General features: G+C 39.9%; 1 long non-coding RNA gene across 2 annotated transcripts in view; it reads right to left on the minus strand.

Moving 5' to 3' along the window:
- The window catches only part of LOC110255513 (uncharacterized), a 468,258-nt gene that overhangs the window by 297,156 nt on the left and 156,608 nt on the right, over positions 1-14,494 (minus strand). Inside the window, exon 3 of one of the 2 annotated variants that reach the window (XR_002335936.2) lies at positions 5,211-5,361. The exons of the other annotated variant lie outside the window; for it this stretch is intronic. This is a non-coding gene — a long non-coding RNA (uncharacterized LOC110255513). Of the gene's footprint in view, positions 1-5,210; positions 5,362-14,494 lie in introns of those variants that run through there. 2 annotated transcript variants of the gene reach the window in all.

The raw sequence follows: 14,494 nt of genomic DNA on the forward strand, positions 1-14,494 counted from the left end.
CTAAAAATATAAATCAACAAATAATAAACGAAGAATCAAACTCACCGCCCATCTCACCTAGCTGCTGACTGGGACACCACGACACTATAAACTCAGCAGCCGAGTGAGAACATAAATAGCTAGAGCTCCAACACACAGGCTACTTTGGACATTATTCCCATAGACGACCCCAAAGGCTAATTCCTTCAACCTTGTAAGTTCAGGGGAGCAGTAGCAATGTAGACCCATGGAGGAGTTGTATAAAGCCACGAATGCATACACATGTGTAAATGGCATGATTTGACTTATAAGTGTGCGTATAAACCTCAGGGAAGATAATGTCACATATGGATTTCCTTCCTTACCTCTCCATCCCCTGCTTGTGTTTTCTTATTCCATCTTATCAAGACAGACATTATTTACAGTAGATTCAGCTCCCTGACAAAGAGACTCAGTTCTGTCCTCTTCTCTCATTCTATTCCATGTGGAATATATATTTCCGTGTGTGTGTGTGTTTGTGTGTGTACATGCCTGCACACACAAATGTGATTGCAAGTCACTTTGTAAAGGGGTCAGGTGTGATCTAATCACTAATAACATCTAACTCTGCATTTCCGGGTATGTAACAACTAAATTCCCACTTTTCTTGTGTTAGCTCTTCCTGGCTGGGTTGTCACTTTGGTACTTCAAGGGATCACAATGTGGAGATTCTCTCAGTTCTTAAAAATGTTACCTTCAAAGGAAAAATTCTATCACTGACTTGAATTGACATGAATGGCTCCCCACACAAGTTTCCAATTTTGAAATGCAATTTGGTGGTGTTTTTTCTGATATCACACATAATAATTGCTTATAATTAGGAACAAATTGCATCTAAGGATGAGTAAAGTGTCTAATTGTGCTTAAAATAAAGTGTGCCTTTAATGTTGAGGCAACTTAGATATTTACATTGTCCAGGGACTCCAATAAAGAATCTGGAAGTTTCCCTAGATTAAGGTGGAGACACAGGTGCACTAGGGCCTTAAGGAGGGAAGACAAGGTCAAGAAAACTACGGCCTCGGGTTCTGGGATTCATGCCACAACACAAGGCCTGGATAAATGAAATCCAATGGCCAGTCTTTTCTCTTACAAAGCAGATGGAAACCAAAAGTCCTCCCTAAGGAGGTGATGTAGGACACAGAAAGCTCTAGAAATAATTAAGTGGGCCCAGAACACTTTCTGCCTGGAGAGTAGGGATTTTTTTTGGCCACTGGTGTGAAACAGACACAAATGAACTGAGGCCCACATAAGTGAGATGGTTTCCCATCATGCACACTTTAGGAACAAAACATTCTGGGAGTTGAGCCTGAGGCGATGGGGCTTAAGAATGAAGATACACAAGAAGCAAAAAGGGCTGAGAGACAGACAACCCAGACATCCATGGGTGATGCTGTGAGTGAAATACCAATGTTTCCTACAGTGGCTCTGTGCTCCATAAATCCCTAGCTAATAAGGTACCAATGACAGAGGTGCTCTTTAATAACTTTGAGGGTGTAATAATTGATGGCATAGCCAGCTGGTTGCTGCGATCAGATATAAATTAAATCATCTTTATTGTTTTATGTTTCCTGTAACTCCCTACCCCCCATCCAGTCCAATCGTCTTTTCAGCCTCTTTTAACCAATCCTGAGAAAAGAACTTACATGCATCACCTACCAAATGACAAGAGCTGGAGGGAAAGAGAGAGGGGAAAGGATGAGAAACAAGTTCTAAATGATTCTCAGTTCCTTGGACCAGAGATGCATCTCTTGTTTTTGTTTCATTTTCCAACTGATGAAAAATGACTTTCTTCCTGTACTTTCTTTGCCCACCTGTACCAGGTCTGGTGATGGCTAAGCATCCTTTTATTTAAGAAGCGTGGCTTGGGGAACTTTGGTGAGCCAGGCCCTCTTCCAGACACTGGGCATGAGGTGATAAAGACAAGGTCATTCCCTCAGGAGTTCACTATTAGGGTGGCAGGAAGGAAGGGACAAAAGACACGAGTAGACTGTTTTGATGAGATGTGACAGGTGCCCCAGGGGAGCTGTAACTGAGAGGACAGAGGAAGGTGAGATGAATGCAACCCAAGTGGGGAAAATTCAGGGCAGGTGCACAGAAGCAAATGGAAGAGAGGAGAGACAGTGTCAGAGAAAGTCCAGCCCAAATAAGACCTGTTCTCACTACCTTCCCACTGCCTCTCTCACTTTTTCTTTGTTCTCAGACAAAGGATCGTGGAAGCAATTAAGTGCCTTGAGGCAAAGACAAACCTGGGTAGTTTACCCAGGCTGCCTCTCAGTCTTTCCCCAATAATCACCTTGCTTTGCTCACTCACTGGACCATAAACACCTGGGTGCCTGCTAGGTGCCAGGGAGCAAGCTCAGAGCTGAGGACAAAGAGATACACAAGATATACTCCCTGCCTTTGAGGTCATGGCCTTATTAGGAAACAGACATGTGAACAAGTAAAGCCCACTGCTAAAAGAGGACATGATCAAGGCCCACGTGCTGGCAGGTCCATCATCCTGGCTCTGCCACTTACTAGCTAGATGACCTTGCCAAGTTACTGATTTCTCTGTGCCTCAGTTCCTCATTTATTTCATGGGGGCAGTACCCATCTTGCAGGGTTATTGGGAGGATTAGGTGGATTGATAAATGTTAGAGTCTTAGAACAAAGCCTGGTACTTATAAGGAAGGGCTGTGCAAACATTGCATAGAACGTAGTAGTAATAATACGAAATGTTTTATTAATTGAACTGGAAGCAGTGTGTTTTGCAAACAGAGGAAGGAGCTCTGTGACTTAGTGATAGGGAGGCTTCACAGAGGAGGTAGCATTTGACTCACTGATAAAGAAGTCTTTGCATCCTCTTTTGCATGTATCTGCCCAGGAGCCACCCACATGTCACTACTGGTATACAAAAGACAGATAATGGGACCCAACAGAGAGAGAGGAGCGGTCATGCCAAGGGTGATGTAGAAAGGGTTTATATGAGCAGGTGTGGTCCTGAGCAGTCAACAGGTGACAGAGTCCTATCTTAAGTCACCAGGAAAGATTCCTAGATAAAAAGCTCTTTAGAATCTTGCAAAGGTGAATTACTACCTAAAAATCTATTTATATATACACATTTTAACTACTAGTCTTTGATTACAGAAACTTGCCTATTTGGTTGGCTTAGACCAGGGACAAGTTACTAACTCTCTCAAAGCCTCACTTTTTTCCTTTGGTAATATGGGGATAATCAAAGTGCCTTTTTGGAGTTCTCCTGTGTCCCAGAGGGTTAAGGATCCAGTATTGTCACTGCATTGGCTCTGGTTGCTGCTATGGCACAGTTTTGATCCCTGGTTCAGGAACTTCCACATGCCATGGGTGTGGCCCCCCAAAATAATAGAAGTGCCTTTTAAAGGTGTTTAAGATAATTTTAATAATCAATTCTTATAAAATACTTGTCAGAGTGACAAAATAATGCATAGCCAATGACTGACAGTTACTGTAGCAACTTGATGATGTTGATGATGGCAATGGCATGAACATAGGACAGAAGATCATAAATGGGTCGTAAAATTTCCTCTTCCTTCTTTTAGCTCTAACAAGGGTTTTGCAGCTCTGATATTTGAAATTCCTCCATTCAGTTGAACATTGTCTATATGCTAGCAGTGCCTCTTTACAAAGAAATGTAGATTAGACTTTTGTTGATTGAATAAAACAATCTAAAAGAGTGAGAATCTGGGGAGAAGGGAGAGACAGACATGCTTGTCCTTTCGGAGTCCTTACAATGGCTGGCTCTGGCTCCCCACTCATAGCCTGCAGCTCAGCAGACAAGGACAAACAGCAAAGCGATCTGGCTGTGATCAGGTGGGACTATCAATCATGATGAGCATTGAAATTGAATCAAACAGGGGCACCTGTGCACACTATTTCACAATGCAAGCAACATGGAGAACACAATTTTGCGAAATAAACCAAGCTGCTTGCCAACAGGCAACAATTCCTTCCACCCCTTTCCTCAAGGCTTGAGCTGCTTCCTAGCTCCTAAGAGCAACTCAGAAGCTCACACAGACATGTCGCTATACAGGCACCCCTGGGAGTTATTACAGCTTTAGTTCCACCACTAAAACAAGTCAAACAAATTGTTTGGTATCATAGTGCATATAAAAGTCATGCTTATACTATGCTGTAATCTGTTAACTGTGCAATAGCATTATGTCTAAAAAACAATACACATGCCTTAATTAAAAATACTGACTTGCCAAAAAATGCTAACCATCATCCATGACTTCAATGAGTCCTAATATTTTTGTAATGGTAACATCAAATATTACTGATCACAAATCATAACAAATAATAACAAAACATTTGAAATATTGTCAGAATTACTAAAAAGTGACATGGAAACACAAAGTGAGCAAATGCTGTTGAAAAGTGGTACTGACAGACTTGCTTGATGCAGGATTGCCACAAAGCTTCAATTTGTGAAAAACGCAGAATTTGTGAAGCAGAATAAAATGAGGTATGCCTGCATATCTTACTATCTACAAGTTTGCTTACCCAGACAAAGGACAGCAAATCCCTATGCAGAAAAGTGACTTAGGGAAAACAGGAAGAGCTGAGTTGGTGATAAGTGGGCAGTAGGAACCAAGGTTGGAGTAAGTGGGTTGGTAATAATTTCCAGGGTCCCAGGATGCTGAGAAGCATCCCCAAACACCCTCAAACTCTCTCCATTCTAATGTGATGGTAGATGAAATGTCCTCTCGAAAAGAGAAATTCTTTTATTCCCTGTCAAAAAGGAGAATGCTACCCCCCTCTAAGAGGTAACCACCAGGCTTATGTTAATTTGAGCAAATTTATCAGTTGTGAGTCAAATGGTTGGTGATTCATGAGACTGAGGAAGAAGTGAGGTCCACTGTACCGTACTGGGTACTGAGAAGTCAGGAATGTTGTGCAAGAGCCATAGTAGGGACAAGAAAGGAGGCAGATGCAGAAGAAAGTAACAGGGCCACTGAGAATACTTGCCTTTTTCATAGTGTTTTGTACAGTTGGCCTTAGGCTCAGATACTGCAAAAAGGCAGAGGACTGGGGAAGAAAGGATAAGGAGAGACACGCAGACTTCCAGCTTGGAATCTGTCCAGAGGTATCCTGCCTGCCCCTTCCCCATCAAACACATGCAAATGGCAATGGCAATAAACTCAGATAATGATAGAGTCAGCATTTAAACTCACCACAGAATGCATAAATTGCAGGGGAGGCTGTTACAGATACAAAGGCTGGATGCTTTATTGCTGGGGAGAGGAAATTCTGATCCGTAGGGGCTAACTGGGTATCTTGGGCCAGGCAGGGAGTCCCATCACCCTGAGACTTCTATAGCACTTCCTACAAAGAAAAGAAGTCTGAGGCCAGGATATGCTCATGTTGGGCATGGACTTTCCTCTTGTTAGTTCAATGGCTTTTTTCCAGCCATACTCCATCTGTTCAACACACCTGCATTCTCACACCACTCCTGCCTCACAGGCTGCCTTGCTCTTCCCGGAACCTGCCAGGCACACTCTTGCCTCTGTCTTGTTTCCTCTGCCTGCATCCTTCCTCCTCCAGATAGCTATGTGTTTCTTTCCTTTTCCTCCAAGTCTTAACTCAAAGGTTGCTTTTTCACCCTAACTACCCTATTGATAATTACAAAACTTAATACCCCCTTACCCCTCATCTATAGAATTCATCATCTTTTAACATACTGTATAATTTATATATACTTTTGCTATATACTTTACTTATTTATTGGGTATATTGCTTATTATCTGTCTCTCTCCTCTAAATTATAAACTCCTTGAGGGGAAGAAATTTTGTCTGTTTTGTCTCCCCTACATGCACACACAAAATACATAAAGTATCCCAAGTGCCTACAACAGAGCCTGGTATTTAATAGGTTTTTAATAATTAAATATTTGATAAACCCACTATTAAAAACTGTCTCCCTCTAGAAGTCAGAAGGAAGACAACTTTTCTCCTCAATAAAGGTAATTGGTATTTATAAGATGCTTGTAACATTTCTGCTTCAGGCACTCTTTTCTTTCCCAAACTTGTGCTTTGTTACTGACCCAAGAGTGAATACTCTTTACCAATTAGTGCAACACATATGTTTCAGAAGCATATCATCTGCCAAGAATAAAAGGGGACCAGAGAAGCCCAGAGAAATGGGGCAAATATACATCAATTTGCTTTCTTGGGTGCACACATAGGATTAACATGGACAGTCATTATATATATTATAACTTTTTGAACTAGGAATGAATTTACATCCTGTCCAATAGTCTTCTTTGAAAAGTAAGGCAGGGGAGAGTAAATGACTTGCCCAAGCTCACATATCCAATTAGTTGGAGTAGTGAGATCAAACCCCATTTCTGTTAATTTCTTATACACTATGTGTCTTTTTTTCCCCCATGCTGTATCTGTGCAGTTTTACTACACCAGTTTTGTATCAACGTGTTCCATGCAGCACCAAAAATTCACTCTCTGAGCAGTTTCTTTTTAAGGGCTCTGTCAGGAATCCATTTTTAACAGAGTATCCATGCTTCAGCACCTCTACATATGGACAGCAGCCAATCCAGTTTATTCTAGCTAGTCTAATGCTTTACTGAACCTTTGATTCCTTTAACTTCTGTTTATGTGATTAACCAGTGCTCATCCTTTGCCTTCAAAGGTAAACCTTTTCAGAGGGTTTTCGGATCCATATCCATTTCTCACTAACTTGCCTGTCTAGTGGTCTAGACAGATTTTTCAGTCTGCGGGCATTACAGAAGCAATGCTTAAAGCAAATTCTGAGAACTAGTAATTCTTAGGAGGCTAATAAGACACCTTGACATTAAATAAATAAGTATGCATATATTTACATAAAGAAATGTAAATAACTTTCTTTTAGCGCCTTTTAAAAAGTGCATTACACATTTCCAAGAGAGGTGTGTAGTGTGCATCATTTCTCAATCTAAATTGACCATGAAACCTTTTATTGTGCAGCATCTCATAGATCTGATGAGAACATGTCTGGGAAGTACTTCTCTACAAGCCCAGAATATCTAAGGGCAGGAGGGGAAGAGCTATGGGCAGCACTGGAGATGAAAAGCATGGGATAATATAAATACCTCCCCAAAAGACCTGCATAGGAGTCCAAGAATAGTAGAGTACAGAATAATAAAAACATAAGGATGAACCAAAGATTCACCAGATACTTCAAGGCAAGAGACCTCTCTCTCTCCTAGGTCTGGCAAGTGGAACTTCCCCATAAGATGCCTAGTTGCTCATTAGCAGGGCCCAAGCCTGTGAAGTTCTAAATACAAATCACCAAGGAGCTGAAATCCACCCCTAAGCCTCTGCCTTTAGCGGCTTATGCCTTTCCAGAAGAATTAACTTGCCTACTGAAATGGCTCCTGCCCAGGGCTGGAAAAGTTTGAATAAAATGCATTTAGCTACTATCTAAAGATCTTAAGTCATTGAGCTAAATGCAAGAGCCTTTTGTTAAAAATCACAGTCAACCAGATATTGAGGTTTATTACATACTTTCTCCAATTTTCCCACTCCTTTTATGTAATCTCAGCTGGGCTGATTTGCCTGCATTCATTCTAGTGGAATCTTCTTATTACTCCCAAGACACAACAGAGAATCACCAACCCTGTACAGAGGGGCACATGGCTGCATCTGGATTAGAAAGGGGGGCTATTTATACTCAAATCAATAGGCAGATTTTAGCATAACACTTGAAGGCTTTCTGCAAAGCGAATGAAAGAAAAGAAAATGCAGTTCCTATTCCATTCTTCTTTACTGTATTATTTGCCCCATAGTATGCTTGTCACAGGCCCAGAGCAGTGTGATGTAATAATGATAGTCCTGCTTGCACAAGGGAGGGGAAAATCCAGCTGCACTTGGGGTTTCAGGGGGATGTCTCAGACAGCTGGCCCAGTCTGCACCCCCTGTGTGTTTCAGGGTAAACAACCAGATTGTTGCTTACCTCACTGGCATGTAATTCCTCCCGGTATTAAACTTGACTGTGTGTCAGGGCCATTCAGAGCCTCTTGCCTCTCAAACAACCAGAGGGCCAGAAAACCTTGGATAATACCAAAAGTAAACAAACCTGAGGCCGCAAATGTCTTTGATTCCATTCCAGTTGGGAGGCTCTCCAAGTTTGTGTTCAAACTGGGCAATCTGTGGTCTCCCAGCCCAGCTGTGAGGAAAAGCCAAGGAGCCTGCCTCTTTCTGTGCTTTAATTAACCCCTGTGCTATGTCAAACCAGTGGGAAATGCTTCAAGATGAGAGCATCATGAGTCCAACAGCTGAAACTTTAAAATGAAGGAACGAGTAGTCCCTCCATAAACCTGAAGGAGGCAGGAGAGAGCACAGATGCCCTCCTCCACACCCACTCTAGGGAGCTCTCATGTCATTTTAGCAGCTCCAAGGAGACCCGTTAAGACAAACTGCCAGGGCAAAGCAGAACCACTAGCTTTCTAAGTCTGTTTGTGCCAAGCACTGCCAGTCCCTTCTGTCCTTGTCAGGACAAAGTCCCTACTTTTGTCTGTTTGTACCTGCTAAGTCTTAGTGCCAGGAACAGTAACCCAGGCCCACTCAGTCAGCTCATAAAGGCGTATAAGAAAATTCTTTGCTGCTGTCACCGAATCCATTCAGTGCTTAGTCTTCTAGGACACTGATTCTGATGCGAGGAGTGACTATTAGAGTACGGAATGTCAGACAGAATCCAATGGGCCTCTCACCTCAAACAGCTAGTGAAGTTTTTAGCTCCTCTCCCTTCCTACTGGCACAAATCTGCTCTACAAAACCCTTTGTTTATATCCAGTCACATTAAGAGTCCACAATTGACTACTAGATTACCCTCCCCTAAAATTGTCACAATAAGCTATTGCTATATGGATAGAGAAATCTCTGCCAGGGATCCACTGTGCACCCACTTCAGAACTGGGAGCAAAGTAAAAAGAACATCGTGTTTCATCCAAACCCTTGTAGGAGAACATTGCAGGATTCAAATTTGCAGCCCTATACCATGTAGCAAGACTCATGAAGAAGTGAAAGAAAAAGATCTTTTGGTACAGGAAAATACAGCTGACATAAAATATCTAGAAGTTCTGGGGTTCAAAAAAAGCATTTTGTAAAATGTCTCAAGAGGAAGATAAGATGCATTCCAGCCAGCCCTTTCATAGAAATGTTGTAAACTGGGAGTTCCTAGTGTGGCTCAGCAGTAATGAACCCGAGTAGCATCCAGGAGGATGAGGGTTCAATCCCTGGCCTCACTCAATAGGTGGGGTATATGGCATTGCCGTGAGCTGTGGTGTAGGTCACAGATGCGGCTTGTATCCCACATTCCTTTGGCTGTGGTGTGGGCCAGCATTTACAGCTGCAATTCAACCTCTAGCCTGGGAGCTTCCATATGCCATGGGTACAGCCCTAAAACAAACAAACAAAAAGGAAAAGAAAAGAAAGCAATGTTGTAAACAGCACAGGATGTACTTCCTTAATTACTATATCAGGAAAACACCTCCCAGGCAACATAAAAATGAAATAAAAAAATCTTAAACAGGTACATGTCATTATATAAAGCCATGTATCAGAAGGCAACTTCATTCAAGGACTCGAAGTTGGCTAAGCATTCAAGATAGTGGAAGGGGAGTTCCCGTCGTGGCGCAGTGGTTAACGAATCCGACTAGGAACCACGAGGTTGCGGGTTCGGTCCCTGCCCTTGCTCAGTGGGTTAACGATCCGGCGTTGCCGTGAGCTGTGGTGTAGGTTGCAGACTCGGCTCGGATCCCGCGTCACTGTGGCTCTGGTGTAGGCTGGAGACTACAGCTCCGATTGGACCCCTAGCCTGGGAACCTCCATATGCTGTGGGAGCGGCCCAAAGAAATAGCAAAAAGACAAAATAAATAAATAAATAAATAAAAAATGAAAAGGTGATGTGAAAAAAAATTAAAAAAAAAAAAGATAGTGGAAGGCTTTGTAATACTTAGAAACATGCAGCATGAAATATATCTCATGTGATTTCCTGGCATTTTTGATGCCCCCCAAAACAGAATAGGTATTTTCAAATGAATACTTAGATTATGTAAGTTAGAGTAATAAAAGTAGTAATAATGAACTAATTCCAAAATTTCAGTACCCTTACAAAATAAAAGTGTATTTATGAAATAACTTTCCAAAATGGCTTTTCGTAGTAGATAAGCTGCTTTTCTCCACCTGGTGACTGAAAGACCCAGCTCCTTCAGACATCCTGCGGCTTTGTTATTCCTCTAGAGCCTGAAGTCATATGTTCTCCTCTGCCAGATGGGAAAATAGAAGGCAGAAAAGTTATACTTCTTCTTACTATCCTTGGCCTTAAAGTGGTGTCATTTTTTTTATATTCCAATTGGTGAGAACTAGTCACATGGCCTCCCTAGGTGCACAAGAACTGGGGACTGTAACACCTAGATGTGGAGTTGTCTTACACCAACAGCTCCATAATATGGAAGGACAAGCATGGATTTTGCTTGAAAGTTCACCATCTCTGCCACCGAGACATATACCAAAGCAAACCAGGATGATCTGACTTAGCCAGCCTATACCTAAAGTGTAGACTGTTATCAACTACTTTTCATTAATGAAGAGAAGATAAGTGACTTGAGGGAAGAGATAAGACAGATATTAAAATAATCCAATATATTTTCATCCTTTGGCTTCTATGGTTCTTGTTCCCAAACTGATAACTTCACTTTGATTAACTTTTGAGCTATTAAACAGTATAAGGGGATTTCCACAGAAAAATGGCCAAGAAAGGGCGTTTATACTCAGCAAGCTTCTTTCTAAACGTGACAACAGCAACAAAAGAATTTTTAAAAGCCATGCCTGTAAAATAAGCAAACAGCTATAAACAAGGAGGCATGACGACAAATACTTAGAAATTTGGACTAAGATGATGGAGGAAACTAGGAGCTGACATAACTCCTCAGTTCTTCAACAAGATCCTTAAAAGCAAGTATCCAGGAAAGGCTGGTTAATGAGGCATGGCTTAAAATTTTCTGGGGAGAAACATAAATGATAGAATTCTCAAGGGAGGAGAAATTTGAGAAGAAACAATGCTGACATCTTCTTTTTATTATCTCTGATCTTAACCCCAAGCCAAGGGAGATCACTGGGATGAAACAAGATGACGACGGCATTGTGATCCCTAGATCACAAGGGAAAAGGTCTGTGATTTCCGAGGCCATACTCTAAACTGAACCAACATCATAAAACCTGAAATTGTGGGCAGCTACAATTCCCACAGCAAAAGAAAGAATTAAGTAAATGAACATGAACAAAAACATGTGACGCTTATATTATGCACTCAAAGAGTAGTCACCAAGAGAGGAAATGTTGTTTTAAATAAATAATTTTTCTACTTCATCATCAAAAACTTGCACACAATTGATCTCTTTCTTGCTAAATAATAATTTAAAAAATTTATACCTACATTCAAAAGAAAAAAGTAAGAATTCAAAGAAAATATTATAAAACAATAAAAGCAAACACAAAATAGTCTCAGGGAAAAAAGGTCCTTTGTTCAGAAGTCATAAACCTCCCATAGAGTGTGTTCCAATAAATATGAGTTCGCAGTAAACGTCACAAAACTCAGGGTTAAAATTTTTATGAAAATCAGGTAAGAACAACAGTGACAACAATAAAACAGGCTCCAGATACTGGAATCATCAGAAAAAGGACTATGAAATAATTACTTTAGTACATTTAAAGTATTAGAGAAAGGAATTTATTTTTTTTTTTAAAAAAAAGGAACCCTAGACTTGCAAACATGACCAGGTATATTTGAAGAAAAACCAAATAATTTCTTAAAATTAACAAGGAAATAACTGAAAACTTCAATGCAAGTAACTAGAAAGAGGCACCAGGAAACTTCCTAGATTAACAGCAATGTTCTGTATTTTGTTATGATTCGTTGTTAAATGGCTATATATTCAATTACCTAAACTCATACACTCAGTACCTAAGGACTGTGTACTCTACTGCACGTTAATTATACCTCAAAATTTAAAACTTTAAGTGAAAAGATTGAACAGCATAGATACATCCAAGAAAGAATTAGAGAATAAGAAAAAATGCAGAATGCTGCTCAAGCGATGTTCAAAAATAGAAAAGATTAAGGAGAAATTAATTAACTCAAGTGTGTAGTCAGAAGATCAAACATAGATTTAATCAAAGTTCCAGAAAGACACTGAAACCAGAAGGTAAAAGGGGGGAAATATTTAAAAAAATGGGTGAGAATTTTCCAGAACATGAAATCTCATTTAAAAATCTCAACAATTCTAAGAGTCACTACAGTGAAACTGCAGGACCAAAGATAAATTGAAGAGCTCAGAAGCAATCAGAGACAGGAGTAATTACTTCCATAGCCATAATAATTAAATCGACAGCTAATGTCTCAACTGTAGCAGTGAAGCCAGAAGATAGTAAGAAAAAAAAATCAGTGCAGTAAAATCCCATGCAATAATACATTTCTTCACAGAGTGTGATACACATATGCTACAACGGAAGACAGGCTCCTTCTCTGGCTCAGTTTCTTGCCTTATGCAGATTTAGGGTTAAAGAGGTGGGGAGTGTGGAAAAAAAGATGAATCCCAATCTCCCCAACTAACTAGGAGATTCTTAGAATCATTATTACTCTTTTAGAAATCTCAGCCAGACATGGGCCCCAGCATCATCTCTAGCAACATTTAATCTGAAACACACATAATATCCACAAGATTGTGCCTACTTAATGTTGAAATATAGACAGATTTGGATCATACAGCGAGAACTTGAGAACTTCCAGCCAGCTAGGCTCAACCAAGTCATTTCAAGCTTAAACTAATATGACCTTGCATTGTATAAATATGAACAACTGGGCTCATGCTTATTGCACTATGTTAGCGTTTCACTGTATCAGCCTAAACTTGTACACTAATACTAAACTACATCTCAAGAGCAAAGATGAGATAAAGAGGAGTTTCCACTGTGGCTCAGTGGTAACCAACCTGACCAGGATCCATAAGGACTCCAGTTTGATCCCTTGTTTCACTCAATGGGCTAAGGATCCAGTATTGCCGTGAGCTTGGTGTAGGTCGCATTTGCGGCTTGGATCTTGCATTGCTGTGACTGTGGTGTAGGCAGGCAGCCATGGCTCCCATTTGACCCCTAGCCTGAGAACTTCCATATGCCATGGGTGTGGCCGTACGAAGCAAAAGGAAAAGAAGAAGGAAAAAAACAAAGATGAGATAAAGATATTTTCAGTCATAAAAATCTGAAAGAGTCCATGATTTTCTTTTCTGTAGAAAGGTTCATTTGTGCCATATATTAGACTCCAGATAGAAGTGATATCATGTGGTATTTGTCTTTCTCTGACTTACTTCACTTAGTATGAGAGAAAATTATGGTCTTGGAGAATAGACTGAGGTTGCCAAGGGGGAGAGGGAGGGACTGGGGTGGATTGGGAGCCTGGGGTTAATAGATGCCAACTATTGCCTTTGGAAAGGGTTAGCAATGAGATCCTGCTGTGTATCACTGAGAACTATGTCCAGTCACTTATGATGGAACATGATAATGGGAGAAAAAAGAATGCATACATGTATGTGTAACTGGGTCACCATCCTGCACAGTAGAAAAAAAATTTTATTGGGGAAATAACTAAAAATAAATTTAAAAAATCAAAGAATTAGACATGTACTAAAGAAAATTTTAAACTATCTATCTCAAGAGGAAAGAAAATAGGAGAAAGGAGCTCCTGATATTCAGGAAGGAGTATGAGTGAAATAAAAAGTAAATACATAGATAACCATAAAAATCTGATTCTATAAAACAGTAATAAAATGTCTAATTTATGACATAATAAAGAGCTAAAATGATGGTCACCAAGATGCTAGAATCAAACAATTCTAGAATCAAACAATCTATATAGTATCAAATTTGGAGGGAGGAAGGCATTAATCAACTTTACACTGTGTTGAGTACATTTAAAATTTTTCAAAGGTAACCAATGAAAGAATAGAAATAAAATTAGTATCTTCTAAACTCATAAAAAGGAAAAAACTTGAATCAATTCAAATAAAATAAAGAAAAAAGGAAAAATGGACACAACTTCTCACCTTAAAAAACTGGAGCATAAGGTAAAATGTAACAAAGCTAAATATATCAGTGTTTATATTAAATACAAATAGACTCTCTGGTTAAAAGGCATCAATTGTCAGACCAGACTTTTTTTAAGCTACATGGTGTTCTATAAGAGATATATCTAAAACATGAAAACACAGAAAGTTTCAAAGTAAAAACAGAAAGATTCTATAAGATATAAGCATTAACCAAAAGAAAAAGAGCATAACTATGTTTCCATCAGACAAAAATAAACTTTAAAGCAAAGATATTACCAGAGAAAGAGAGAATCATTTCATGGCAAAAATATTCACTTCTCCAGAAAGATATAAATTTATATTTGAATATACCCAATAACATA

This window comes from Sus scrofa, chromosome 9, assembly GCF_054392235.1.
Source record: "Sus scrofa isolate SSC_HxYL_T2T_F1_AM1 chromosome 9, Sscrofa_HxYL_maternal_Yorkshire_Landrace_v2.0, whole genome shotgun sequence".
Taxonomy (NCBI): Eukaryota; Metazoa; Chordata; class Mammalia; order Artiodactyla; family Suidae; genus Sus; species Sus scrofa.